We start from the raw sequence: 15,450 nt of genomic DNA on the forward strand, positions 1-15,450 counted from the left end.
AACAAGCATTCATATCAATCAAATACATTATTCAAAGATATTCTTTTCAATTCTTGATATACATCAATAATGTGACAATCGTCAATCTTGAGTCAAGTCGAGTCATCAAGTCAAACCGGTCAACTCGATTAAACCTTGTGTATTAGGGTTTGTGTTATGTTCATACTATATAACTTGCTATATTAATGGGAAAACATCACTTGGGAAAAATCTTGTGTTAAAATTTCCTGAGCCTTAGAGCAAATCAATGAACTAAACTGATAAAACCATGTTGCATACTCATCGGGGGTGTGTAAGATCCTTAAACAAGGCTTAACAGGGTTTACAAACCTTGCATTGTGAAGCCGGACACTCACATTTGTCACACACGAAACCTCTCTCAATCGTTTTTACTCTATCTCTTCTTATCAAGAATCTCTCTCAAATATCTCTTTGTATGAGAAATCTCTCCAAGAATGTTAAATCTCTCCCAAATCTCTCTAAGAATGTCAAATCTCTCCCAAATCTCTCTAATAATGTCAAATCTCTCTCAAATATCTCTTTGTATGAGAAATCTCTCCAAGCATGTGAAATATCTCTCAAATATCTCTTTGTATGAGAAATCTCTCCAAGAATGCTAAATCTCTCCCAATTCTCTCCAAGCATGTGAAATATCTCTTTGTATGAGAAATCTCTCCAAGAATGTTAAATCTCTCCCAAATCTCTCCAAGCATGTGAAATATCTCTCAAATATCACTTTGTATGAGAAATCACTCCAAGAATGTTAAATCTCTCCCAAATCTCTCCAAGTATGTGAAATCTCTCCAAATCTCTCTCAAAAGTTTCCCGTAACTTTTTAGAGTCATTCGGGTCATTCCGTCCCTTAACCGGGTCAAAAACGGCTTAAAACGGGGTAAAAACCAGAAAAATGGACCTTAGGAACCGAAACCTCATTATAAGAAGAGAAGCCTCTTAGGACTCGAAGGTCCTCTTAGGGACCGAGAGCAAGAAGGGCCGAACCCGAGAGCAACCGAACCCGAGACCAAGGAGGAAACGAACCCGAGAGCAAGGAGGAACCGAACCCGAGCAAGGAAGAACCGAACCCGAGCCAGGAGGAACCGAACCTCGCGCGCCACCCAAACCCGAAGGCACTGTTCACCACTGTTCATTCGGCTCATTTCGGTCGGACGCGTTCGCCTCTTATCCCCGGACCAAACCCCCTCGCCTTCGCCTCTCGCTTCCGGTTCGCCTCCCTTCGCTTCCTCGCCCCTTTTCGTTTCCGTCTGTTCGTCTCGTTTCCGGCTACAACCCCCAGCAAGGACCGAACCTCGGCCTAGGGACCGAGAGGTCTCGCTGGGAATGCTTTTCTTCCCGGTTTTCGCATAGTTTTGCGTTTAAGGCCCGTTTTTAATTATTTTAACGTGGGATTTTCACCCAAAATCATATTTTAACATAATAAACTCTAAATATTCACAATTTAATCATATTTTCATAAAAATCTTTATTTAAATAATAAAAGTTAGTGGGTAAAGTACAAACAGGTGGAGTGTTGACTTTGCTTTACCTTATGACACAAGCAACCACTCTCACACCCACTCTATGACCAGCCACACCTCCCCACCTTACCTAGGTCACTTCAATATTCCTTACACTCAATTTCTACTCATTCCCACGTTTTTAGAGCTGGAACAAAACACCCTCTCTCCTCATTTCTCTCATTTGCTCTCATTTCACTATGTATCAAGCACCACTTTTCTCTCAAACTTTTTCTCCACATATTTCGAGATTCAAGGATGATTTTCAAGTGTTCTTCCACTATTAGTAAGTATAATTCATCCTCCTTATGATTATTTCACTTGTTATACTCAAATCATGGATATCTTACACAAACTCCATCATAATTGTGTTAGAGCTTCGAATCTTCAAGTGATTCTTCAAGTGTTCTTGGGTTGAACACTTCTCTTCTTCAACACTTATCTACTGAAATCACTCAAGGTGAGTTCATACCCCTACATTTTAATGTTTTCTCAAGTTTTTAAGAGGGGGGGGGGGATACAAGTTAAAACACCAAGAACATAACTAAAATTTTTTAACAGCCTTCATCAGAAAAGTTCAACTCCATTCACGGACTGTTTTGGGCATCTTAAACATTTTTGTTTTCAAAACTGTACAAGGTGCAAATAGTTCAAGTTCTTATCTTTAAAATGAATACTTGCACATTTCCATACGGTTTTTCTACAATTTATGGTGATTTTTACAAAATTGCCTATCATTTCAAACAACAATCCGGACCAGTCTGTGATTATGGACTTTTTCACCCAAGTTGGAGGTCATTAAAAATCGTGATAAAAATTATGAGTAAACTAGACACATTTTGTGAACTCTCAGAATTTATGGATCTAGTTTTCGACTTCGTATGATTTTTCTATGATTTTTCCAAAACAAGGCACAATGGCTAAAGTTAGCCAACAGCATGTAAGTATCATAACACTTTGTATTATGTTGAGGAAAGTGTATAATTATAAGTTCTAATTATTGAATGTGTTTCCTTGTTAGTTTGTCATCATGAACTGAAACTAAGTCATTCATAATAAATATTAATCATTCATTTTAGAACACGTATATTAAACTATAAAAGTATAGTTTAATAAATTCATAACACTAATACATTTCCATAAAAGAGTTCTTACATATTACGAACGTTTTAGATAAACTATAATAGGTATAGTTTATGATATATTGCATAACACACTCATACTAAAAGATTACATTCATACCGAAAAGGTTTACACTCACACACATTATACGTAAACTTGTTACCCTAAATTGTGAGACATTCTCTCTATCCGTACGTCCGAGTGCGGAATATAATTCCTAGTAGTTATAATCAGAGTCTCCTGGAGGGGGAACGTGATACTTGTATATAGATCTATATTGGGTTTGACACCCCACACCTTGCTACTAGCTACAGTGGGACCTGCAGGTCTATGGGTGACAAATGTCATTTCATTTTCGCGACGCCTGAGAAACGTCGTGGCAGGTTCACATAGTCATAGTATGATTATAGCGACTCACATAGGGAGATAACAATTCATAAAGTTTACGGGATTTCATAAAACCTAAGTAGGTTTTAGGTTGATTTAAATTCACTTTTTATATCAATTCAAACTCACGACATTTCTACTAAGTAAGAATGATTTCTTATACATTTTGGTCTTTGGTTATAAGGCTACATTATACGGATTTTAAGGAAAATATCGGATTTTTCTGAAACAAACGCGACATTTACATGTGAAAGACTTCTACTAAGTTTTATAACAAAAAAACTTATGAACTCACCAACCTTTGTGTTGACACTTTTCGAACAACTTGTATTCTCAGGAAATGACTAAACAGGTAATCAAGTGCTTTTGAGGATGGGACGTTAAGGCGTCAAACTTTTCATATTTTGTCAACATATTGTAATTGATTTTGAAACATGTAATTTATATAAGTGATGTAACTTTTTCAATTATATATATGTTGGTTGTGTTTGCTTAAATTACCATTGAAATTGTGGTTATCATACTATATATGAAGTCCTCCACCCCCGGACGTTTCCGCCATCCTTGGTTTGGGGGTGTGACAAATAAAGCTTTGGCCCAATTGGCATAGAAGACATGCAATTTCTGATTAACATCTTGTTAGATTTCAGGCTTATAATCCTGTCTAACCATTTGCTATGCCATAGAATAGAAGTCATTCTCTTACGGAGACATGCTCTACATGGCCAGAGGCTACGTACCAGTACCAATGTGAATCTAAGTCCTTTCACTGATCACATGGTCAAAGGTATTACAATTGCTATAAACATAGCGAATAACACGAGAAAATGACTCAGAATGATAATACTGAAAAGCACATAGCACATATAACACATAACATACAATTGTTTCTATATATTGAACTCACCTTAAGTTAATCGGGGGTTAAAATAGTAATTTAGACAACACTTCAGCTTTAAATATGCCTTTCTGTGTTGAAAACCAGGAGTTTGTTTGAAAACCGGGCTCTGCGAAGGTAGGGCTTCAAAACCGAAAAGATAAAATTTTCCAGGCTTGTCGGGGGTCTCGGGACGTGTTTCGGGCTTTAAAAATGATTCCGGGTTTTCGGGAAAAGTCAAAATAGTGAATATATGGATTTAGGGGTGAAAAATGGAAATTTTCTCATTTTAGGTGGGAGGGTTCGCAGGCCCCTTTATATAGGGCCGAGGTTCGAATGTCGGCTAAGAGGTGAAGCTCGGTGGCAGAAGTGGAGCGAAGCAGGTGGCGCGAGAGAGAGGATCGGATGTGAGGTTCGGCTGCGAGGCTGATAGGCGAGGCGTGTCTCGCTCCCGCTGGACCTCGACTTCGGCGAATCAGGGCAGAACGCGCGTCGGAAGCAAGCAGCGAAGCAACTCGGTGGCGAAGCACATGTCGGATCCGGATTGGCTCGCACCTCGGTCCAATTAGCTCACGACATGTGAAGCTTCTCGGTTTGGCCACGTCTCCGGTGACACTGCTGCTTCGTGCGAGTGACGTGTCCGGGCACTATTCATGCGAAATTTTTTGATTTTTGTGCCCCGAACTTCTAAAATCCATAACTTTCGCATACGAGCTTCGTTTTTTATGTTCTTTATATGCACGCGTAGCTAAAATCACGCTCTACAACTTTCATTTAGACTTTGTCGGCTAATTTTGACTTTAATTTTAATATTATTATTTTTAACAGACCGAGACAGGAAAATCCGTTAAAAATTCATAACTTCTTCATCCGACATCCGTATTCGTCAGAATTTTTACCATTGTACTACATATGATGAGACCTTCGATTCTCGTTTAGGATGTATCGGTAAAATATCGCTCGATCTAAAATTCGAGTTTTTAGCTGTCTACTGCTAAGTTGAAACTTCGAAAAATCATAACTTCCTCATACGAAGTCAGATTTTAGCGTTCTTTTTATCGAATTTCTCGGTTTAACGAATACTACGACTTTCATTTAGATTACTAAGGCTAAAAAGTAGTTTATCAAAAACGCACTTTTTACGTCATTCGGCGCTGTGCCGGTTTTGTCGCGGATCTTCGGTTGGTCATAACTTCTTCGTTATAACTCGGATTTTGACGAGGTTTTCTCCTACAAATTTCTAACGAGATTCTCTACAACATCAAATAATAAAATTTTACTTATTTAAAATTTCATATTTTCGCTAAATTTCACTATTTGGCTTTTAATTGGAATCTCATAAGACTTCCAATATTTTCTGAGTGATTCTAAACATAGTTTTACTTCATTTCTAGTAAAAACCATCTGTTAGAACTCAACACTCAATTTTACATAATATTTCACAATTTTATTGATTACAAAACACGACTTTAAAACGTGTATGTTACAAGTACCTCCTCCTTTTGAGAAGTTCATCCCCGAAATTACATCGATTAAAATAAATGGGGATATTTTGCTTTTATCTCATTCTTATTCTCCCAAATATAGTTTGGGCCACGATGGTGTTTCCACTTGACAAGCACCAATTCTACTTCTTTATTGCGTAGCTTAGTTGTTCTTTCATTCACGATTTCATCAGACTCTTCTACATATCTTAACTTACTATCCAATTTCACTTCGGATAATGGAACTGTCTCATCGTAGATGCTTAAGCATTTGCGCAGATAACTTACATGAAACACATCATGAATACCCACCAAATCCTCATTCAATTCTAAGCGGTAAGCTTGCTTTCCAATTCTCTGGATGATTTTGAAAGGACCAACAAATCTAGGACTCAACTTTCCTTTCTTCCCAAATCGCATAAGGCCTTTCCATGGGGATACCTTCAGCTTTACGTAATCACCCACTTGAAATTCTATAGGTCGTCTTCTCTTTTCCGTATAGGACTTATGTCGATCCTGGGCCGCTTTCATTCTTTCTCGTACGATTTGAATCTTGTCGGTGGTGTCTGGAATCATTTTAGGGCCTCCAAGGATCTTCTGTCCTACATCACGCCAACATAATGGCGTACGACATTTGCGACCATATAATGCTTCATATGGTGGCATTTTGATTGAAGTGTGGTAACTGTTATTATACGAAAATTCGACAAGCGGTAAGTATATATCCCAGTAACCACCGAACTCCAAAACACATGCACGAAGCATATCTTCTACTGTCTGGATTGTTCTCTCTGTCTGACCATCTGTCTGAGGATGATAAGCGGTACTGAGAGCAACTCGAGATCCTAATTCGCGTTGCATACTCGCCCAAAAGTGAGAAGTGAAGCGAGTATCGCGATCAGAAATGATCTTTAGTAGCACACCATGTCTTGCAATAATTTCATCCAAGTATACCTGTGCGTATTTCTCCATTGGAGTCGTTTCACGCATAGCGAGAAAATGTGCACTCTTAGTCAGACGGTCGACGATTACCCAAATGTTATCATTCTGTCTAGCAGTCTTTGGCAATTTGGTAATAAAATCCATGGACAACTCTTCCCACTTCCATATAGGAACACTAAGGCTTTCTGGGTTCCATAAGGCTTTTGGTGTTCTGTTTTGACTTGTAAGCATACTAAGCATTCCTGTACATATCTTCCAATGTCTCTCTTTAATCCAGGTCACCAATAGTCAGCTCTTACGTCATAGTACATTTTACTTGTGCCAGGATGTATTGATAGCTTAGATTTATGAGCTTCATCTAAAATCTTCTGTTTTAATCCACCAGTCTTTGGAATCCATAGCCGATTCTTAAATACTTTTAATCCTTGTGGATCATTAAGTAAAACATCGGCATAATGTACCATTCCTTCCTTCTTTACATTTTCTGGCTTTAAGGCTTCAACTTGCCATTTCTCTAGTTCATCAAGAATGGTGAACTTCACCGTAGTGTGAGTAATAGTATAACACATACTATTACGATAAACTTTCATGCTAAGTGCATCTGCAACCACATTAGCCTTTCCAGGATGGTACAGGATTTCACAATCATAGTCCTTGATTACCTCCATGGCTCGTTGTTGTCTCATATTTAGAGTTTGCTGACTGAATATATACTTGAGACTCTTGTGGTCGGTAAATAATTGGCATTTCGTACCAAAAAGGTAATGTCTCCAAAGTTTTAGGGCAAATACTACTGCAACGAGTTCAAAATCATGGGTCAGATAATTCTTTTCATAATCTTTCAGTTGTCTTGAGGCATAGGCTATTACTTTACCACGCTGCATCAACACACAACTGAGTCCCAATCTTGAAGCATCGCTATATACGGAGAAATCATCATCACCTTCTGGGAGTGATAAGATGGGAGCATGAGTTAAGAGATCTTTTAGAGTTGAGAAAGCTTTTTCTTGATCTTCACCCCATTTGAACTTCACTTCCTTCCGTGTAAGGCTTGTGAGGGGTATGGCTATACGAGAAAAGTCTTTAATGAATCTCTGGTAATATCCCGCGAGACCTAAGAAACTACGAATTTCGGAAGCATTACGAGGCACTTCCCAATTTTTATTGGCTTCGATTTTGATGGGATCTACAGATACACTGTTATTGGAAATAATATGGCCGAGAAATTAAACTTGACGGAGCCAAAATTCACATTTCGAGAATTTAGCATAAAGTTTCTCCTTTCGAAGGAGTTCTAGGATTTCACAAATATTAATGGCATGATCGGCTTCAGACTTGGAATAGATTAGAATATCGTCAATGAATACGATGACAGACTTATCGAGCATTGGGCAGCACACTCGATTCATCATATCCATGAATACGGCAGGAGCATTTGTCAAACCGAATGGCATGACAAGGAATTCGAAATGCCCATAACGAGTATGGAAAGCAGTCTTCGGTACATCTTGCTCTTGTACTTTTAACTGATGATAGCCAGACCTCAAATCAATTTTTGAGAAATAGCTAACACCCTGAAGTTGATCAAATAAATCATCGATGCGAGGTAGTGGGTACTTGTTCTTGATAGTCACCTTATTCAGCTCGCGATAATCAATGCACATTCGCATCGATCCGTCCTTATTCTTGACAAACAATACTGGAGCACCCCAGGGAGAGGTACTGGGTCGAATAAAGCCTTTGTCAAGTAATTCCTGCAGTTGGATCATCATTTCTTTCATTTCAGCTGGTGCAAGATGATAAGGAGTCTTTGCGATTGGAGCAACACCGGGCACAAGGTCAATTCGGAATTCTACTTGTCTGTCCGGAGGAAGTCCAGGCAGATCATCGGGGAAAACATCAGGATATTCGTTAACAATGGGAATATCATTACAGTTTTATTCTCCTTTCTTGAGATGTCAATTGTATAGGCCAGATAGATAGGACAACCTTTCGATATGAATTTACGAGCTTTGAGAAAGAGATTATTTTTAAGATTCTTTGTTCACCATAGATATGAATAGGATCTTCTCCTTCAATAGGAATGCGTACCATCTTTTCGTAACACAAAAGTTCTGCATGGTTCTTTGATAACCAATCCATGCCGAGAATAATATCGAAATTGGGCAAGGAGATATGGATTAGGTTAGCAAGAAAATTATAACCTTCAATTTCTATGACACAATCCCTATAGATTTTATCAGCAAGTAATGATATACTTCCTGCAGTATCTACGTGAAATGGTTGCGCAAGTGCACAACAAATAGTTTGAAAAGAATGCGCAAATTCATAAGATACGAAATAATCTGAAGCACCAGAATCAAATAAGATGTGAGCAGGTCTAAAGTTGACAAGAAATGTACCCGTCACGACATTTGGGTCCTCACATGCTTCCTCTGCGGTAATCTGGAATGCACAACCCTTAGCTTTTGGCACCTCCTCCTTTTTAGCTGGAGTATTCTTCGGTTGTTGGACATGAACTTGACTTCTCGCTGGTTGTTGAACAGAAGCTTGACTTCCCGTCACTTGGCTGGTAAGAGTAGGGTAAAAACGCTTCTTGTGGCCAGTAATACCACATGCATAACAAGTTACATCCTTCCTTGGGAAAGCTGGCTTGATATGACCTGTTTCTCCACACCCATAACAGACAATGGATTCTTTGTCTATTTTGCATTGACCCGGATGATTCCTTCCACAAACGCGACATGATGGTGATTGAATAGAAAAAGATTGTGACCTACCACGGCCACGAAAAGCACTCTGAGATTGTGCTTGCTTGCTAGGATCAGTTCGAATAGATTGAGTTGGTGGAATAGTGGAAGCAGGAGTAGTTCTTTCAGTACGTGGATGCTTTGGAATAGTAAGAGTAGCACCACATATTTCTAAGTCATGCTCACGCCTTCGAGCATACTCAACGGCTTTACCAAATGACAAAACATCCCGGTTGACAACGAAATCATGGATTTTGTGTCGTAGTCCTTCCATGAATAACTTAATTTTCTCATCTTCAGTTGGAATATACTTCGTAGCAAACCTTGCTCTTTGATTAAATTGAGTTTCATATTCATTCACAGTCATTCCTCCTTGTTTAAGCTCGAGGAATTCCTTCTCTAATCTTCTCCTCATATCTAGAGGACAATACTTCTCTAACACACGAGTCTTGAACAATTCGCAGGATAAGTTCTCCTGGTCACATCCATCCAGAGCTTCATATGTTGCTTCCCACAAGACTAAAGCTTCTCCAATGAGCATTGCAGAAGCATAAATAGCCTTGTCTTCATCATCGACATGAGAAACACAAAATACTTTCTTGGTGTTCTGAATCCAAGTTAGAACGATTATAGGATTAAGGACACCAGAAAACTCTGTAGCACCACTACTCTTGAAATCTTTGAACGAGGGACGCTTCACTTTCCTGCTTGAAGATTCTCCAGTGACTTTCTCTTTTCCTTTATCATCATTCTTTTTGTGTTCTTCGAGAGTTTGTCGAATAACACCGGTAAGTTTACCTAAAAGTCGCTCCTCACGAGGAGATACTGGAGTATTTACTTCCTCGTATTGAGGATCTCCACCAACATCAGGGCTATGGCTACTTACTTGTTCAACCATTGATCTGAAATACAGAGTAAGATAGTATTTTAGAATATTAGGTTTTACTATTACCTAATACTTTTACTTATATATTTCCTATGGTTTGTATCCCTATACTTACAATGATTAAGTTCATATATTGAACTTCCTATAGTTTAAGTCTAAATACCAATCCGTGGAATTTAGTTCGCTTAAACTACTGCTCTGATACCATGTTGAAAGACCCCAACATTCGTATTTTTGAAAGACCCAAACTTTCATATTTCACATTATCATTACTCCAAAACATGCTATTTGCATATTCATAAAAGCAATATTTTACATTGATATAAAGGATTTACAAACTATTGGATACAAACCTTCTATTACAAAGTGTTATATGTATTACATAACTACCCAGGATATTGTAATTTATACAAACATAAAAACTAGTACAAAAGTACTATTACAAACTATTCTACATCTTTCATTAGTATGTAAACATACTATTTATTTATCACCTGCAATTGTTAAACATTGATAGGGTAAGCGGTGACGCTTAGTGAGTTCAAAAATAGATACAATATAATGTTATGCCATATATATATATATATATATATATATATATATATATATATATATATATATATATATACTTCAATGTGACAAGGTAAAGAGGAACAACAAGATGTATGTGAGATCATGTAACAAGCATTCATATCAATCAAAGACATTATTCAAAGATATTCTTTTCAATTCTTGATATACATCAATAAAGCTTTGGCCCAATTGGCATAGAAGACATGCAATTTCTGATTAACATCTTGTTAGATTTCAGGCTTATAATCCTGTCTAACCATTTGCTAATGCCATAGAATATAAGTCATTCTCTTACGGAGACATGCTTTACAAGGCCAGAGGCTATGTACCAGTAACAATGTGAATCTAAGTCCTTTCACTGATCACATGGTCAAAGGTATTACAATTGCTATAAACATAGCAAATAACACGATAAAATGACTCATAATGATAATATTGAAAAGCACATAGCACATATAACACATAACATACAATTGTTTCTATAATATTGAACTCACCTTAAGTTAACCGGGGGTTAAAATAGTAGTTTGGATAGCACTTCGGCTTTAAATATGCCTTTCTATGTTGAAAACCGGGAGTTTGTTTGAAAACCGGGCTCTGCGAAGGTAGGGCTTCAAAACCGAAAAGATAAAATTTTCCGGGCTTCTCGGGGGTCTCGGGACGTGTTTCGGGCTTTAAAAATGATACTGGGGCTTCGGGAAAAGTCAAAATAGTGAATATATGGATTTCGGGGTGAAAAATGGAAATTTTCTCATTTTAGGTGGGAGGGTTCGCATGCCCCTTTATATAGGGCCGAGGTTCGGATGTCGGCTAAGAGGCGAAGCTCGGTGGCAGCAGCGGAGCGAAGCAGGTGGCGCGAGAGAGAGACTCGGATGCGAGGTTCGGCTGCGAGGCGTGTCTCGCTCCTGCTGCACCTCGGTTTCGGCGAATCAGGGCAGAACGCGCGTTGGAAGCAAGCAGCGAAGCAGCTCGGTGGTGAAGCGCATGTCGGATCCGGATTGGCTTGCACCTCGGTCCAATTAGCTCGCAACACGTGAAGCTTCTCGGTTCGGCCACGTCTCCGGTGACACTGCTGCTTCGTGCGAGTGACGTGTCCGGGCACTATTCATGCGAAATTTTTCGATTTTTGTCCCCCAAACTTCTAAAATCCATAACTTTCGCATACGAGCTCCATTTTTTATATGCACGCGTAGCTAAAATCACGCTCTACAACTTTCGTTTAGACTTCGTCGGCTAATTTTTACTTTAATTTTAATATTATTATTTTTAACAGACCAGGACAGGAAAATCCGTTAAAAATTCATAACTTCTTCAGCCGACATCCGTTTTCATCAAACTTTTTACCGTTGTACAACATATGACGAGACCTTCGATTCTTGTTTAGGATTTATCGGTAAAATATCGCTCAATCTAAAATTTGAGTTTTTAGCTGTCTACTGCTAAGTTGAAACTTTGAAATATCATAACTTCCTCATACGAAGTCAGATTTTAGCGTTCTTTTTATCGAATTTCTCGGTTTAACGAATACTACGACTTTCATTTAGATCACTAAGGCTAAAAAGTAGTTTATCAAAAACTTACTTTTTACATCATTCGGCGCCGTGATGGTTTTGTTGCGGATGTTCGGTTGGTCATAACTTCTTCGTTATAACTCGGATTTTGACGAGGTTTTCTCATACGAATTTCTAACGAGATTCTCTACAACATCAAATAATAAAATTTTACTTATTTAAAATTTCATATTTTCGCTAAATTTCACTATTTGGCTTTTAATTGGAATCTCATAAGACTTCCAATATTTTCTGAGTGATTCTAAACATAGTTTTACTTCATTTCTAGTAAAAACCATCTGTTAGAACTCAACACTCAATTTTACATAATATTTCACAATTTTATTCATTATAAAACACGATTTTAAAACGTGTATGTTACATTTTGACCGGACATATTTCTCCTGAAATGGACCGGTCTTTTTTTCACATTTAGTTAGGAGTTAGGCATTACGGCTAATAGCTCTTAATTATGGTTTGCACTGTTGAGGTTAATGGTAGATATCTTACATATTGTTCAGATAGTACCCTGTATAGTACACCATGTTAGACAATTCCGTATACATCTTCATAAAATATCAAAATATCGTATTTTCCAACATAATTTAAAAATAGAACAAATTACTAAAATGGTCCCTATGGTTTGCAAAAATTTCACGTTTGGTCCCTAAGATTTCTTTTGCACTCGGACCGTTCTTATTGTTTGATTTAATTACATTTTTGTCCCTCTTAAACATAAACAAAGTATATTATGCCCTTTATATTTTCTTTTTCACTTTTTTATTATTTTGTTATTATTTATTAATTAAAAAAATGTATTAATATAGATAGGTCCCATCACCACCATCTCTCAGTGTCAACCATCAACTACCACAATCCGAAAACTACCAGCCACCAGAAACTGCAACCAGTGACCACCAACAACCACTTGATGCATTGTCTACCTTTGGCAACCCCTGTTTAACAACCACAGTTGACATCCGACAACACCTCTGTTCAACCTCCGCCGCTTATCTCCGATCACTACACCTAAATAAAAAGAACCAAAATCAAAAAGACCCTATATAATCACAATCAAAATCTGTAATCAAATCCAAACATCCTCTCCGTCAAACCACCACCTCAGACATCAAACCATCATTAACTACCGTGACATGCCATAATTTATGTTAAAGACCATGGACGGTCAATTCACAGTAAATCTCTTTATAGTTTGACTCATTGAGTTTTAGTGCATCTTTGTTGTGACAACCGACTATTGTGGGTCAACAAAAGTCAAATATGTAACGCCCGTAGATCCGGGCTAATCAATTTAGAGGCAATAGGGGTCGAAAATGACTTTTCGACAAAAGATTATTTAGAATAAATAATCTTAACCAAGTTGTAGAATATATCACAAGGTTTTCGTGCATATAAAGAACGCCGAAATCCGAGTTATAACGAAGAAGTTATGACCCGTCGAAGTTTCGCGATGGAACCGGCACGATACTGGGAAGCGTAAATAGTGAATTTACGATAGAGTGATATTTATCCTTAGCGATCTAAACGAAAGTCGTAGAATATGTTAAACTAAGAACATCGATAAAAAGAACGCCCAAATTTGACTTCGTATGAAGAAGTTATGATTTTTCGATGTTTCGGATTAGTAGTGTACAATCCGAAATTCGAATATTAGATCGAGCGGTTTTTAGCCGACACGACCTAAACGAGAATCGAAGATCTTGATAAAATTAGCATAACAAGAAAAGGATGGGCGAAAACGGACGTCAGATGAAGAAGTTATGAGGATTTAACAGACCAATCATGTCCCGGCCTGTTAATAATATAAAATTTAAAATAATATCAAAATTAGCCGACGGAGTCTAAACGAGAGTTGTAGAGTACGTTCTCGACTTCGCGTGGATATAAAGAACGTCGAAAACGGAGCTCGTATCCGAAAGATATGATTTTTAGAAGTGGGAGTGCAAAATTGCGAAATCTGTGAAAGGTTGATGACGTGGCTGCTTCTAAGTCGTTGCTTGCTGACCAAGGCTTCGCTTCAGATCACGCCACATAGCCTCGCATTACACCCCGCGTATGAGATCCGGTACGCCCCGTGTACCGTCAGTTCTTATCTCTTCCGATGAAATGCGACACAGCTGGGTCCAGGTGGCGCCTTATCCGAAGAACACCCAGCGTAGCCAAGGACTACGCCCAGCGTAATCCGAGGCCTCGCTGGGTATAAAAAGGGGGCGAGGGTTCCACATTTTTCACACCTTTCTTCACTCTCTCTCTCTCTAACTTCTTTCTCTCTCTAAGTACCCCTAAACCACCCTAAGCCCTAGATAAAACCCCTAGCACCCTAAGGAAGCCCCGAGGCTCCTAGAGTCCCGAGAAAAAGGGTCTTTTGGCTTCGAAACGCTGCTCCAAATAAAGTTCCGATTTTCGATAAAATTCGCTGTAAGTGTGCTACGCTTACGCAACTTTTAATATAGCTTTCAAATAATTATAGGAATGTTATTAGGTCCTTAAAATAATTATTTGGGCTATTATTATGAGTTATATTGAGTGTTATTTAACGCTTATATAATAATAATAATAGTCAAACTATTAATTTGTCGCGGTTATCGTTAGACTAAACCCTAGTGGTATTGGTACTAGGTTTTATCAAAGAAAAATCGTTTTGAGAGTATCGAAGCGCTGTCCAAGTGCTGAGTCACCACCTTTCAAGTGAGTGCATAGTCCCTTTCATGAACATGATTTTAATACAAGTATTGATTGAAGTATTAATTATATGTTTATGTGCGAGTTAATTGATGTTGCCTGAAATACGTGTTAAAGAACTTACCTGATTATATTTGATAATTTAGGATAAAGAGTAGACCTAAATTAAATATGAGGAATATTGGGTAGTATATTCTTAGGAGTACAAGTGAGTTAAACTCAGAGAATAGAATTTAGTATATGTCATTTATCCGGGAGTATGGATTAGACATAGTCATTGTCCCTAGTCCGAGAGTATGGATTAGGCATAATTATTCATCATTAATCCGAGAGTATGGATTAGTCATTGTCCCTAGTCCGAGAGTATGGATTAGGCATAATCATTCATCATTAATCCGAGAGTATGGATTAGTCATTTGTCCATAGTTCGAGAGTATGGATTCGGTAAATTCGTTCATTTCTGATCCGAGAGTATGGAGTAGGTAAAACGACTAATCTTAGGTCCGAGAGTATGGATAGCCTCGTTGCGAGGATCGATGGGGTGGGATAAGAGTTGTTTATATATATGGTGAAATTGTATATTTTATGAGTTTTAAACTGTATATATGGTATAACATTGTGGGATTGAAATCCCTATGTACTCACCAGGTTTCCCAACCTGA

This window comes from Lactuca saligna, chromosome 6, assembly GCF_052625555.1.
Source record: "Lactuca saligna cultivar CGN05327 chromosome 6, ASM5262555v1, whole genome shotgun sequence".
NCBI classification, from domain to species: domain Eukaryota; kingdom Viridiplantae; phylum Streptophyta; class Magnoliopsida; order Asterales; family Asteraceae; genus Lactuca; species Lactuca saligna.